Source organism: Balaenoptera borealis (assembly GCF_965194805.1).
Source record: "Balaenoptera borealis genome assembly, chromosome: 14".
Taxonomy (NCBI): domain Eukaryota; kingdom Metazoa; phylum Chordata; class Mammalia; order Artiodactyla; family Balaenopteridae; genus Balaenoptera; species Balaenoptera borealis.
Window position 1 is genome coordinate 84,994,826 of NC_138875.1, and position 14,764 is coordinate 85,009,589.

General features: G+C 49.8%; 1 protein-coding gene across 4 annotated transcripts in view; it reads right to left on the reverse strand.

The window, feature by feature from the left end:
* Positions 1-14,764, reverse strand: part of PITPNM2 (phosphatidylinositol transfer protein membrane associated 2) — a 142,767-nt gene that overhangs the window by 107,412 nt on the left and 20,591 nt on the right. The window lies entirely within an intron of this gene.

Genomic DNA, 14,764 nt, shown 5'->3' on the forward strand with positions numbered 1-14,764 from the left:
GTGAGAGTGCAGAGCGGGTGCTGGGCCAACACCAGGGCATAAACTCCACACAGGCGGAGTCACACAGCTGCAACTCAGGCACCTGGGATGGTACCCGGTCCACACTAGGTACTGAGTAAACGTTCGCTGGGTAAGCGAGTGAAGCTGAGGAGTTCTGAGTGAGGACGTGCAGATAAGGTGGGCTGAAAGGCCACCACCTCTAACACCACGGAACTTGGGCATGAGGTCGTCGGGAAGGACAAGAACCCCCTTCCTGTAGAAGAAGAAACAGGAAACGAAGGCTCTGTTGGGGCAGGGCCCCTCCAACCAACGTGAGCTGATGTCAGAGCTCAGAGGAGGGCCCACCAGGCCCCCCGGCCAGCAGGACAGCGAGTGATCACGGAGAGGCTGAGAGTCGGGGCCCGTGTTCCCATGCCAGCCCCACCCCCAATACCCAGCTGAGACACCTGGGAAAGAACTGACGCAAAACAACAGAACAAAAAATACAACATAGCACTCTCCCTTCTTAGCACTTGGAGGCCTTTTCACGGCAACTAAAAAGAATGAGCAATTAGAGGAGCCGGCCCATGGTGCCGACGTGGAAACACAGCAGTGAGGGCGCCCATGGCTGAGGCCTTGTCTGTTGCACCCCGTTTTCCCAGGGAGGAGAGGAGGCCCGGGGACTCACCTGGAGACAGGCCCCCCAGCCCATGGGGAAGTCCAGCTGTATCTGGAAAATCATGTCGTGTGCTTCGGGATCTAGACTTGGGGTCCAGTTCCAAGCCCAGCACTGACTAGCTGTGTGACCTTGAGCCAGATACCTGCCATCTCTGAGCCTCGGCTTCCTCGTGTGAAACAGCGATTGTCAGGGCTTCTGCACAGGTTATTGTGTGCTTAGCAGAGCCAGTGCTTTTACAACTCACAGCCTGGCCGAGACGCCGCAACTACGGACCCCAGTGCTCCCTCCCCGCCCGGCTGAGTTTCCTGGGATGGAGTGCCCACCCTCCATGCCCCGAGAACTCAGACTAGCCGATTGGCACACAGGGAGAGGGTTCACTGAAATTTAGGAAAGGAAAAGGCAACATCGCTTCAACCGCTCTGCCCACCAAAGGCCTCGGTGTGACAAAAAGGGGAGAGAGCGAGACTGTGCCTAAGACTCAGGATATGCAATGGAATGGGACGGACAGGAAGCCCGGCACCTGGGCTCCTGCTCTAACTCAGGGCAGAAGGAGAGAAAGAGGCAGGCTCTGGGAGATTCAGCCACTCGTCCTGACTCCACAGAGGACCCCAGCACACCACAGCCACAGGCCTCAGTCTCGTCCGGGGAGGTGGTTACCTGAAAGCACACACACGGTTGTTCCCGTGTCACTGACCATGACTTGTGGGAAACGGCAAGGCAGCACCCAGGCTGCGGAGCCCCCAAACTCTTGTTCTGTCCTGTTGACTGGGGTGGGGAGGGCCAGGCTGACCCAGGGGAGCCCAGAGAAGAGAGGCACCCCAGGGCGCCCTATACAGAGGAGAGAAACACAGGCCACCCGGGGAATCCAAAGCTACCAGGGAAAGAACATCAGTCCTTCCTACTTGGTGAAGAGGAGTCAATATTTGCAAGAAGGAGTCAATACTTGCAAGAAGCAGGATCGATTAATACGATTTACCCCATGTACATCAGATAAAGTCAGATGTTTAAGGAAGAGGAAATGGCAACTGAGCCCCTGCCCCACCCCAAACTCCAACACTGGTGGGCGGTCCTAACCTGCGGGTCTGAGTGGGAAGGCACCGCCGATGTCCTGCTCTCAAGGCCCACAGAAGGGAGCCGGGGACCAGGGCGCCCATGCCAGCATCCTGCAGGGAGAAGCTCAGCGGGGGAGGGGTGAGACACCTGGTCGCTCTGATCACTCAGCGCCCACTGGGAAATCGACGAAGCCAGTCCTCCTCCTGGGCAACGCCAAAGCAATCCAGATGTGCCCAGAGGGTAGGACCTCTGGGCACATCTGGACCGGGGTCCTGGCAGGACCAGGGGTGTCTGGCTAAAGGAGTCTTCATTTGACAAAAGGGACCCAGTCCAGGATGCACTCCTGGAGGCTGATACACCTGACACTGCCCAGGGCTCCCTCTGCTTAGGAAGACTGCTCAAGGAACCAGAACCCATAGCCCCAGCACACGCGGGAAGCTTTCTTATCACAGAAGTCCAGCTCGGAGCTCTCAGCCTCAAACCTGAGGTGTTCACCCATCAACCTTTGGGACTGCGGGACCTCAGGACCTCAGGCTGCAGAGGGGAGGCAGGTGGGAGGTGGGGGGTGGGCGGGGGGGCCTGACACATCAGCCCAGAGTTTCTCGGTAAGCAGCCACCAGCATCTTGATGCCTGGGGCAGGGTCACGGTCAGCGGGGCGATGCAGGTGACTCTCACCTTCCAATCAAGCCCCTGAACTTGGGCAATACGGGACTGGAGGCCCACCTCCACCAGATACCCAGAGGCCAGAGACAAGCGCTCACAACAAAATGAAAAAGGTGGAGAAATAGATTTCCAGGGAGTCCCAGGTGCAATCAGACTACAAGAGGACAGAACATGCACAGGCACCACGAAAGCCGCCACCCAATCCAGGGCCCCCATCAGGACCCAACATGCTCCCGTGAGCCATGTGTACAGCTCAGCACACATTCTTGTTTGTCTGACACATGTGCACCCCCGTACGGTGCCCAGGAGGCAGACAGCAGCCCAGGAGGCCTTCCAGTGACCATGATTGGAAGGCAGCCCCCTGCTGCTATAGAAGCCCTAATTGTTCCAGGAACCTATTCCCAACTCCGGAGCAACGCTACCCCAGGGGCTGAGGCCAGGCACCGGGGCAACTAGGGACACTAGAGGTAGAAGTAAAAGAAGAGGAGCATTTCATGGTGGCTCGGAAAAACAAAAGTGATAAACTGCAGAGTGAGGGCACAGACGGTGAGAGTTCAGAGGAGGAAGAGAAGCGAACTAGGGAGGTGAAAAGATAACCAGTGACGGCACAGCAGTGGGAGGTGTGGCTGCAAGCGACAGAGACTGGCTTTTCGCACGCACACCGCCCACCCCAGCGCAGTCCCACGCTCCCTCCGGGGAAGCCACAGCCAATTCTGCAAATTCCTCTTTGGGACAGGGCTGCAGGGGTTGAAGCTCCATCTCTGCCCTGCACCGACATGCTTGACCCCCAAAGAACAAAACAGCCCAGGTGTCCCAGGTTCCAGGTCCCCGCCGGGCACGTGAGTCCCGCCGGCTTCCCCGCTCCATCCCACCAGAACCCCCAGCTCGCCCTCACACGCCCTGCCTCTGCACGGCTTCTCCTCTGTTCTGTTTCTTAGCTTTCATCACGACACCTCCAACCCCTCTGTGAGGTCAGTGGCAATCTCCCCATTTGAGGGGTCAGGAAAGCCACCGAGAGGGTTAGGGGTCTGCCACGGCAACACACCAGTCAAAGGCAAGCTGGCTTCTACACACCCGCCCCACTCCCCTCCACTGTGCCGCCTCCCCCGGGGTGAGAAGGTCAACAGTGACTCACACCCGGCAGAATGAGATCAGCAGTGGCTGCAAGAAAAGAAGCGCACTCTTCACACAGGGGTGCACGGCGGGGAAATGATTCTTCTGACACAAAAGCGTTTAAAATCCAAAAAGTGAATGCAGGGTCAACTTAAGGAGCGAGGCAGCTCCTCGGGGGACAGAGCTCTAGGGGCAGGGGGGCAAAACGACGCTGGAATAAAGTAGGAAGATGCTGCCAGAGGACTCAGGTTTCCTCCCGTGACCTCTCACACAAAACGCGAAAAGCAAATCAACCCACTCCCTTTAGGGGAATGAAAAATCAAAAGAGAACACAATTCTGTGCTGAGATTTGCTGTAGACGTGTTCCATGCACACCTGTAGCTGTGGTCATGGGGGGCTGCGGGGTGGGATGAGGCTCTGGAAGTAAATAATGCACAGTGTGTTGCTGTTTACCAGGACCAAAAACATTTTATTCCTTTGAGTTCTTCCCCCATTTTTACTGAAGTATAATCAACAAATAAAATCTTGATACACTTAAAGTGTATAGCCATAAAAAGAATGAAATAATGCCACTTGCAGCAACACAGATGGACCTAGAGATGATCATACTAAGTGAAGTAAGTCAGACAGAGAAAGACAAATATCATGACATTGTTTATATGTGGAATCTAAAAAAAATGATATGAATGAACTTATTTATAAAACAGAAATAGACCCACAGATATAGAAAACAAACCTATGATTATCAAAGGGGAAGGGGGGGAGGGATAAATTAGGAGTTTGGGATTAACATATACACATGACTATATATAAAAGAGATAAACAACAAGGACCTACTGTACAGCACAGGGAACTAAACTCAATATCTTATAATAACCTACGATGGAAAAGAATCTGAAAAATAATGTATATGTATATGTATAACTGAATCACTTTGCTGTACACCTGAAACTAAGACAACATTGTAAATCAATCATACTTCAATAAAAAAAAATAAAGTGTATAGCGTGATGACTTGAAAGACATATGCATTGTGAAAGGATTCCCACCATTGAGTTTATTACCCTATCACTGCATATTTGTTTTTTGTTTTTTGTGGTGAGAACACTTAAGTTCTACTCTTTTAGTAAATCTCCCTTATACAATACAGTGTTGTCAACTGTAGTCATCATTTTATACATTAGATCTCTCCTTTCAGTTTTAAATCTAAATCTTCAATATGCAACCTGAATGATTTGCAGAATTGCAGGAGGGTAAAAAAAAAAAAAAGAAGAAGAGGAAAAGAAAAAAAAAACCCAACCTTTGAAGATAAGAACCAGAGAAGTCAGAATTGCTTTCCTGAAAAAATTTCGGATCCCTAACTGTTTTAGTCAATGGACATGAATTAGTAAGTGAATCTGTTTCTCTACACAATTTCTATTAATAGAATATCAGTCTCTCCTCATCCCCACTAAATAAATGTCAAACAAACACTTAAAGAATACTGGTTTGATGGGGGTGCCAAATTACTAGCTTGCCCAGACATCCACATGTTTCAGGCTGGCCCTGGTTGAAAGCATAAGTTCCAAACGAGTGGGGAGCACGGCTGGAGTTGAACACTCTTGATTCCAACCCCCGTTGACATGGAGACCATGAGGCAGGTGGCTAAAGAGTGGGCAGAGAAGGACTGCAAATGGCAGTGGTACCCAAGCAAGTTGTCCAGGTTGCTGGCAACAGGCGGGGGCAGCCCAGCTTTCGATTCCATCTGAAGGCTTGGCTACTAATTTTTTGATTTATTAAGATGTGATTCTCATGCCACAAAATTCACCCTTTGAAAGTGTACAATTCAGTGGCCTTCAGTACATTCACAAAGTCGTACAACCATCACATCTCTCTAGTTCCAGAATGTCTTCATCACCCCCCCCAAAAGAAATCCCGTACCTATTAGCAGTCACTCCCCACACCCCCTCCCTCCAGCCCCTGGCCAACACCATCTGCTTTCTGTCTCTACAGATTTGTCTATTCTGGACATTTCGCATAAATGGGATCATACAGTACGTGGCCTCTTGTGTCGGACTTCTTGCGCTTCTCATCATGTTTTCAAGGTTCATCCACATTGTAGCATGCGTCAGTACTTCATTGTTTTTTGTGGCTGAACAACATTGCATTGTGTGGATCAACTGTGTTTTGTTTATCCATTCATTTGTTAACAGACACTTGGGTTGTTTCCACTTTGGGGCTATTAAGAATTGTGCTGCTAGGAACATTCGTGTACAAGTTTTTGTGTGGATGTATGTGTTTGATTTAGGTACATACCTGGGAGTTCCTAATTTTTTTTTTTTTTTTTTTTGCCACACCGCCCGACAGGCGGGATCTTAGTTCCCTGACCAGGGGGATTGAAACTGTGCCCCCTGCAGTGGAAGTGCAGAGTCTTAATCACTAGACCGCCAGGGAAGTCTCCAGGAGTTCCTAATTTTTAATAAAATAATTTAAAACAAGTAATACATCTGTATTTCTGAAAAGATTTAAAAAGCATGAGAGTGAGTTTCTCTCTCCCAGCACCTGGTTCCTCTCTCCAGCGTCAGGTTAATTCTCCCAGAGACGCCTAGACATAATGTACACCCTGCTGCATTTTACAGACAGCTGGCAGGAGGAAACCTGACAACTAGATGAGGCCGGAATCAGCTTAGTGATGCTTTGGAGAGAGCACAGGGCCCAGTCCAAGTCCCATCTCTGCCGTCTGTCGGCAGCCTGCCCCTGGAAAGCGGCTTAGCGGAGGGAGGCGCCCTAGGTGGACGGGTTTTGACGTCTGGCTCTGCCGTCTCTTGGCTCTGTGGCCTCAAGCCCGCTGCTTAACCCCTCTGGACTCCGTTCCCTTATCTGTAAGAGAGCGCTGACACGACTACCTAGTTCACGGGACCACAAAGGACCCATGAGCTCAGGAAAGCAAGTGCTTAGCACTGTGCCTGGCAAAGCACCCAGTGTTTGCTGCCGCTGTAATTACTGCTGCTACCGTTTGCTACCCTGTGACCCGATCCTCGGCTTCCCCACCTGGAAAATGGTGGTAGGCACCTCCCACGCACGGTCACGGTGTGGAACACACGAGACCCCTGGTGCGCCACCGTTTCTGAGTAGTGGGAGCTCCGGGAAAGTTAGGATGGCCACGCTGCATCCCCACATCCCCGTGTCCTGCTCCAGAACCTCCCCAAAGGAGACGCCAGGTCTCCCGGCTCAGCCTCCGCAGCCCTGAGTTCTCCACCCCCCGCCCCCCGCCCCCAAGCCCAGAGGAAGAGCCTGCAACCTGGACCCCACCCCTGGGTGGGGTGGCTGGGTTTCTTCTTTCTTGTCCGTTTCCAGCCACCCCCCTTCCGGATCCTTCTCTCTTCTTTCTCAACACACTTGGTTCTGAACCTGAGCTTCTCTCTCTGAAGGCAGCAGGGAAACCCTCAGAGACCTTCAAAGTGGAGAGATCTCAAGTGAGGAAGGAAGCCTTAGCGGGGGCCATTAGAAAGCTGTTAGGAGCGATTTTCCCCCAGCTGGCAAAAGGCAAAACAGAGCCTGCAGAACACACCCAGGCCTGGGAGGGCAGAGCAGGGAGAGGAGCTGAACAGTGCTGCCTTGAGCGTGTAAAAGTTAATGGGGGGAAAACACCCAACACACACACACACGCACACACACATGCGCGCACACACACGCACACACACATGCATACATACGCGTTCGCGCGCGCGCGCGCACACACACACGCGCATAACAAAAAGGAGAAATTCTTAGCCTGCGGCAGTTGGTAGCATTATGTAAAATCCCAAGCCCACAAAAATATCATTTGGATGATAAAAAGTTAAATTTAGCTAAGTACAGAGTGACTAATACTACGAGGGAGGGGCGGCACCCCCAGTTGCCTGGAGCTGATACAGCTGGTTTTTAGAAACTTTTAACAAGTAACCAGGGCCTGGTGCGGCCCAGAATAACAGATTATGTAATAAGAGGCACAGCCATTAGCGATACAAAGCAGACGGCAAGCGCTGCAGCCTCTTGGAGGGAGGGGGCCGCTGAGGTCTGGCTGGAGCTTCTCCCACAGAACGGCTTCTGGAAGCCTGGGCGTTCCGGAGGCGTCCAAGAGTGGAGCCGGGCCTCGGCAGGTTAGCGTGAGTGGATCACCCGGCCTCTTCTGCAAAGAGCTCTTCCCAGGGCGTCTGTGCCGGATGGTTACTTGGGTGGCCTCCAGTGGGCCAGGGCCCCGTGGAGTCCCTGTCCTTCGAATCCAGTCCGGCCCGATGACCTGTTTTAACCAACAGAACGGCGAGGGGTAGAGAGGCAGGGAGTGACACTGTGCCGGGTTAGGACCCGAGCCTTAGGAAGGCCTGGCTAAGCACTGAAGACACAGACTCGGAGGGGAACCAGTGCCTCAGCTGATACAGCCAAGCTCCTGTACCCAGCCGCCAGCCACGGGAGCCGGGCCATGGTGGAAATGCATCTTCCACCCCCAGTCAAGCCTTCCCAGCTGACGCCAGCGGAGCAGAGATGAGCCATCCCCGCCAAGCCCTGTCCGAACTGCCGCGTCATGAACAAAAAAATGGTGCTTTCAGCCACTAAGTTGGGGAGCACTTTGTTGCAGCAACAGAACACTGACGCAGTGGTCAAGCTCTCTACTGGGTTTTGGGGAAATTTCTATTCCTAATGTGAGACTTGTGAAGATTTTTCACACTCTCACATATGAGTCACATAAGAGAAGTCAGTGCTTGAATGAGTCTGAGGAAGAGACTAATTTTCCACTCCCCAAATCCCAGTGGAATAAATGCTGAAGTCAAGCCTTGCGCTGAGTTTCAAAGAGCTGCTGGGAAGGCTGTGGGATTTCTCCAATGACCCAATAGACTAACCAGGCCGTCAGTGGATCAATTCAAGCTGTCACTTAATGACGTGACTTTCACTCGTCCTCTCCAGAGCAGGGGCTTGTACAGTGTGGACAGAGGTACCGACGGAGCTCCCTGTGTGTGGTGTCACAATTCCAGGTGTGAGGGCTGACAGCAAAGCTCTAGCTGGCCGACTCTTGGTAAGTCAGTTCCCCTCTCTGGGCCTCACTTTCCCATCTGTACAGTGAGAGGCTGATGTTTAAAAGGCCTCTCCAGGTGTGGAGAAAAGGGAACCCTCCTGCACTGTTGGTGGGAATGTAAATTGGTGCAGCCACTATGGAGAACAGTATGGAGATTCCTTGAAAAACTAAAAATAGAACTACCATAGGACCCAGCAATCCCACTCCTGGGCATATATCCAGAGAAAACCATAATTGGAAAGGATGCATGCACTCCAATGTTCATTGCAGCACAATTCACAACAGCCAAGACATGGACGCAACCTAAATGTCCACTGACAGAGGAATGGATAAAGAAGATGTGGTACCTATATACAATGGAATATTGCTCAGCCATAAAAAAGAACGAAATCATGCCATTTGCAGCAACACGGATGGACCTCGCAATTATCATACTAAGTGAAGTAAGTCAAACAGAGAAAGACAAATCTCATATGATATCACTTGTGTAGAATCTAATTTTTTAAAAATGATATAAATGAACTTATTTAGAAAACAGAAACAGACTCACAGATTTTGAAAACAAACTTGTGGTTATCAAAGGGGAAACATGATGGGGAGGGATAAATTAGGAGCTTGGGATTAACATACACACACTACTAGATATAAAATAGATAACCAACAAGGACGTACTATATAGCACAGGGAACTCTACTCGATATTCTGTAATCACCTATATGGAAAAAGAATCTGAAAAAGAATGAATATATGTATATGTATAACTGAATCAGTTTGCTGTACACCTGAAACTAACATAACATTGTAAATCAACTATACTCCAATAAAATTTCTTAAAAATTAAAAAAATAATAAAAGGCCTATCCATTCAGCTCCAACATTCTGCAATGCTATAGTTTTGGCAGAGGGAAGGCAGCACTGAAACAGAATCCAAAACACTGAAGAAAGTCCAAATGACTTGCATCTAGTTTACAAGGCAGACACACACACACTGGAATCCTTACCTCTGTCCCCTTGGAACCTCACTCTTATCTCTGTGTCCTTCATTTGAATTTGTTCCTTCCACAACATTCCCTGTGGAAATCCAGCGTGGTCCAATTTCCTCTTCCTAAATTACACTTTTGGCCCCTGGATTCTTAGTGGGACTGTGTGATTAGTTCTGTGCGTAGAGGGATGTACACCCTGCTTTCCGGCCTGGCCCCTAAGACACCTCACATGATCCTCTATGCAGAAACTCCTAACTGAGGACAATCTACATGCAAATGAGTAAAAAACAACAACAACAACAAATCTTAGTTTTGGGCTTCCTAGTAGGCAAAGCAAAGAGGGAAATACGCTGGCCACAGAGCTCTGCTAACAGTGCAAAACATACTGTTCATGATGAGAATCATTCTTTGTTCTGGCCGAAAGCTCTGAGAGGAAGTCTCCCCAGGGTCTCTGGGTGAGGGAATCGGTGTCTGGCAGGAGGCAGCAAGAGGAGACCAAGCTTGCCCCGAAGTCTGTCCCCTCCACGGCAGAGGGCCAGCTTTTCAGGCCCTCCTGTGGCCTGAGTGGCGCTTGACTGCAGCGAGCATAATTCTTCGTCCTCATTAATGTCAACACGGCAGCACCATGATAATGACGGAAAATATTTACATGCCCGTACCACGACGGGTTGTTTAGACCATCTGGCTACTGGATGCGGTAAAAGTATTGTCAAACACACGGCCTGTCCACGAATGCTGTGCCTCAGCACTGATGGAGGCCGGGCTCCGGGGTTCAGGCGGCATCCCAGGTCCCATCCGCATCATACACTGGACCACGGGGGACCCGAGAGGCCATCTCATGTCTTGGCCGGCCTGGACCCGCCATCGGCCTCAGGCCCCTGCAGGTCGGGAGCAGGGCCCTCAAAGCCCCACCCCTGCTCCGTCTGGGTGAGCATCGATGATAACCTCCTGACACTATCAAGAATCTCTCTAGGACTCAAGTGCTCCAAACAAGACTCACTCGGCAAGGCAGCCCCGATTCTGCAGCCACCGCGGGATTTCTCCAGGGATCTCATGGGGCTGCTGGGAATTCTCAGAGGCAAACAGCACCGTTCGCTTGTGTCTGAAGCCGCTTCTGCCTGAGCTTTCTCTCGCTAGGGAGGCAGAGACAAGGATGAGGCACCACCACTCCAGAAGGATGGAGGAGGGTGAGCTTAACCTCGCCTCATCGAGAGCTTCTTCTTCCTTCTGTCCGTGTGGCTCTGCTGAGTTCTGAGACCAGGCTGAATAACAGAGTTTTTTTCTGGGTTGACGTTAAATTTTTTTTCCTTTTTCTTTCTTTCTTTCTTCTTTTAAACTTGGGGTGTTTGGGCGGGTGGTTTTATTATTATTTTCTCAATTTTAGTAAAAGCAAAAAAAATTCCATTCGGAGCTCGTTTCAAAATTAGCAATTTTCTTAATGGGAAGCATACGCTCGCCGCCCACACAAGGAGCTGTGTCAGCTCGGCAATCACAGCGCCCAGTGAATATGGTGAGTCGTGTCACCTTCCTGACAACCGTGAGTCAAATGGAAACTCATCACAGGTGGCTGGGAGGCCAGGGGCCTGGCTTGAAGCTCTGATGAGGGCTTTCAGAGAGGCACGTCTGTGGGGAAGGTCGGCGGTGTTTCCGTCCACTATGAACCCACAGCTTTAGAGTCTTTTCATAACAAACACCCTCGAAGATTTAAAATGCGCCAGCCAGAGCGTTTAGGGCCTGTAGGAGCACACGGACCAGGTTCAAGTGCCAGCTGGCCACCTTGCCTCCTGGAATCTGGATTTTGACTGTGAAATGAGGGTGAGTGACACAGCTCGAAGCAGCTTCCTGCCCTGATGGTCACGAGCTGGTTCTCTAGTCATCAGGTGGCTGGGATGCACTGGCCCACGTCAGGGGTCTCTGTGGCCATGGACTCAATCGAGGGTCACGGTCTTTCCCAGGACTGGCTCTTCTCTCTCTGCAAGTAGGGTGAGGACCACAAACCCCACACAGGGAGAGAGGCCCGTGAAAAAAGTCAGAGCGTGAGGCCGGACATAGCCCAAGGCTCAGGAGTTTGCAACCCTGGCCCAGGAGAGCAAGCACGTGTGCACATCCACGTGCTCTAAAAACACTGAGACCAGCAGCACGGGTTGCCTGACAATACATAGTTTGGGATGACAGTTTGCACTGGTAACACACCTAGCACCCCAGTGAGGCCGGGTGGCCATGCAGAGGCCCAGGCGACATCTCTGGGCGGCATTTCAGATCCCTCAAGCCCCAGGAGAGACAGCTGCTAGGAGCCACCAAGTAGTTTCAAACAGATACCTGCTCTACTCACCAGCTACTAGACAGGGGTGGGCAAATGCCCTTTTTGCAAAGTGAACCGCTGGGGACACAGGAATATCGTGATGAAGACCACACCCAGGTCACTGCTTGCTTCACTCATACCAGGCTCCAAAAACATCCAGCAGCAAGCCAAGCAAGCCAGGGACAGGCTTCTTGTTTAAACACAGAGATATAAGACAGCTAAGGGTGGGCCCAGCGCCTCGGGACGTGGAGTAGCTTAGCCCCGGGCCTCCTGAGTCGGAGCCAGGATCTCTTCCAGACCGTGGGGCCCCTGCAGGCCCAGCCCGAGCTCCTACCATCTCCAGCCTTCAACGCCTCCTGCCCTGGCTCCCGCGTCCCAGCGGGCCGCTCGGCACCACGCACCGCCAGGCCCCCGCCAGTTCACGGCCAAACGAGAACCACACGGTTAATGGAGCAAGTCGTTCTACAAGCTCTGTTTATTCTCTTTTTATTCTTAGATTAGACCTTTCCTATTTCTTAGTGTCCTTTGGTTCATGAGAGGACGGCTATGGGGAACTGTAGCTTTTCTCTGTGTGTGGTTAGTTATTTATAACATAAGTTTTACCATTTTAATTCCTCTTAAGTGTACTTCGTCGGCCTTCAGCGTACGCACAGTGCCGTGCAAGCGGCACCACCACCCGTTTCCAGAGCTTCCTCATCACCCCAAACACTCAACACTAACTCCCCATCCCTCTTTTCCCCCAACCCCCGGTAATGTCTGTGAATGGTACCTCTTTATGTTTTTATTTTATTTTTATTTTTGGCCACGTGGCGTGTGGGATCTCAGTTCCCTGACCAGGGATCGAACCCGCGCCCCCTGCATTGGAAGCGCAGAGTCTTAACCACTGGCCCGCCAGGGAAGTCCCAGGATGGTACCTCTTTAAAAATAATGTCCTTACTTGGCAAAATTATTTTGTAATCTTATAAGTCCTGGTGTCATTTTAAAGCTCCTGGTGCTTCTCAGATACTCGGTGATAAACAAGCTGACACAGGAGGGGGCAGGCAGCTGCTGTCCCCCATCCCCACCAGGAAGGAACCTTCCAGGCCACAACCAGTCTGGAGGAATCAGGGGCAGCCCCCTCGGTCGTGTTCGAGTGGGCACCTAATGGGAGACGGCTGGCCAGGAACTCTGCTAGAGCTGCCCTTTGCGGTAGAAAGGCTCTCACCCGGTTTTCTCCAGATTTTCATCTTACTTAACAGCTCTTCCTTGCCTGGGGTTTTAAGGTTAAAAACCACTGCCTCGTGCTCCCACGCTCTAAGTGGGAGTGTCGATTGGTCCTACCTTCATGGAGAGCAACTGAGCAGTAGCTACCGACAATAAAAGGAAAACACTCCTTGACCTGGCAATTCTGCTTTGGGGAAATTTATTCCGCAGATTTGAAAGCCTATTTGCATGAAAACCTACATACCAGGAGACTCACTGAGGTACTGTTTGCTCCCAGTCTTCCACGATTAGAATGCAGAACTCCATGGAAAGGGAGCTGGCTTAAGAAATGATGGTGCATAATAAGGACCTACTGTATATAGCACAGGGAACTCTACTCAGTACTCTGTAGTGGGCTATATGGGAAAAGAATCTTAAAAAAGAGTGGATAGACGTATATGTATAACTGATTCACTTCGCTATACACCTGAAACTAACACAACATTGTAAATCAACTCTACTCCAATAAAAATTTTAAAAAGAAAAAAAAAAAATGATGGTGCATCCTTCAGCCAAACACTAAGCCCATCGTTAAAAAGCCTGGGCAGCCCAAATGAACTAACAGAGGACCACCTCCAGATTTACGAATTGATAAGTCAAAACAGCAGGTGAATAGGAAAGCAGCCATTTGTGGGGTTCTTTCTTATGTAACATATATTCATGTATGCAGAGAATCTCTCTGAAGAGTATACACACTGGGAGACTGCAGACAGGGAACAAAGAAGTCTTACATTTAACTCTCAGCCACTTGCCATTTGGTACCAAGTATAATGTATTACTTATCCAAACAATGTTTTTCATACCAAATATGGTCTTTACTAACTCTTTTGGTTTTTGACTACTTTATTGTAACCTATGAACTTGTAAGTTCCATAAAGCGAGAAATGTATCTTATTGATCTTTTTCCTTCTCCCAGTTTTATTGAGCTACAGTTGACAGCACTGTGTATGCGTTTAAGGTGTACAGCATAATGATTTGATCTAATTTATCTTTAAAACCTTGTCAATGTCCCATATAACATCACATACAACTTTTTGGGTGTTTTAGTAATTTTTTGAAGCCATGAAAGAATTGAGTGAGTGAATGATTAAGTGAATGATGAGTGAAGAAAGGCATTGGAAAAATAAGTAATGTTCTTTAAATACTAGAAAACTGTGAGTCTTGAGTTGCCAGGGAAAGAAAAGGTTGAGGGGATGCAGGAACTGATTGATCGTGGAGATCTAGGTAGAAAAATCAGATGCAGTAATATTGAAGGAAGGTATACACCACTCACAGGGCAGTGATGTTCATGTTAAAAGTTTAACTGAACAAGTGTTTTTTGGTTTTTGGGTTTTTTTGGCCACGCCTCGCAGCTTGTGGGATCTTAGTTCCCTGACCAGGAATTGAACCTGGGTCCTCGGCAGTGAAAGCGCAGAGTCCTAACCACTGGACCACCAGGGAATTTCCCTGAAAAAGAGCTTTTAAATTTTAATAACTATTTTAGATTTTTTTTAAAAAGCCAACATTTAATGTTTCTTTTGAAACAGCAGAATGCAAAACTAATAAAAATAATAATGGGTGGCCCAAACGATTTCAAAATACATTTTTTGAAACCACATTACATCTACCTTTTAATTCCATGAACCACCTATTCCTAAAGAACCAGAAAGTAGATCGAAAAACCACCACTCTCCAGTGAGTTGGTTACAAGGTCTGAGCACACATACCCAGCTTGGGA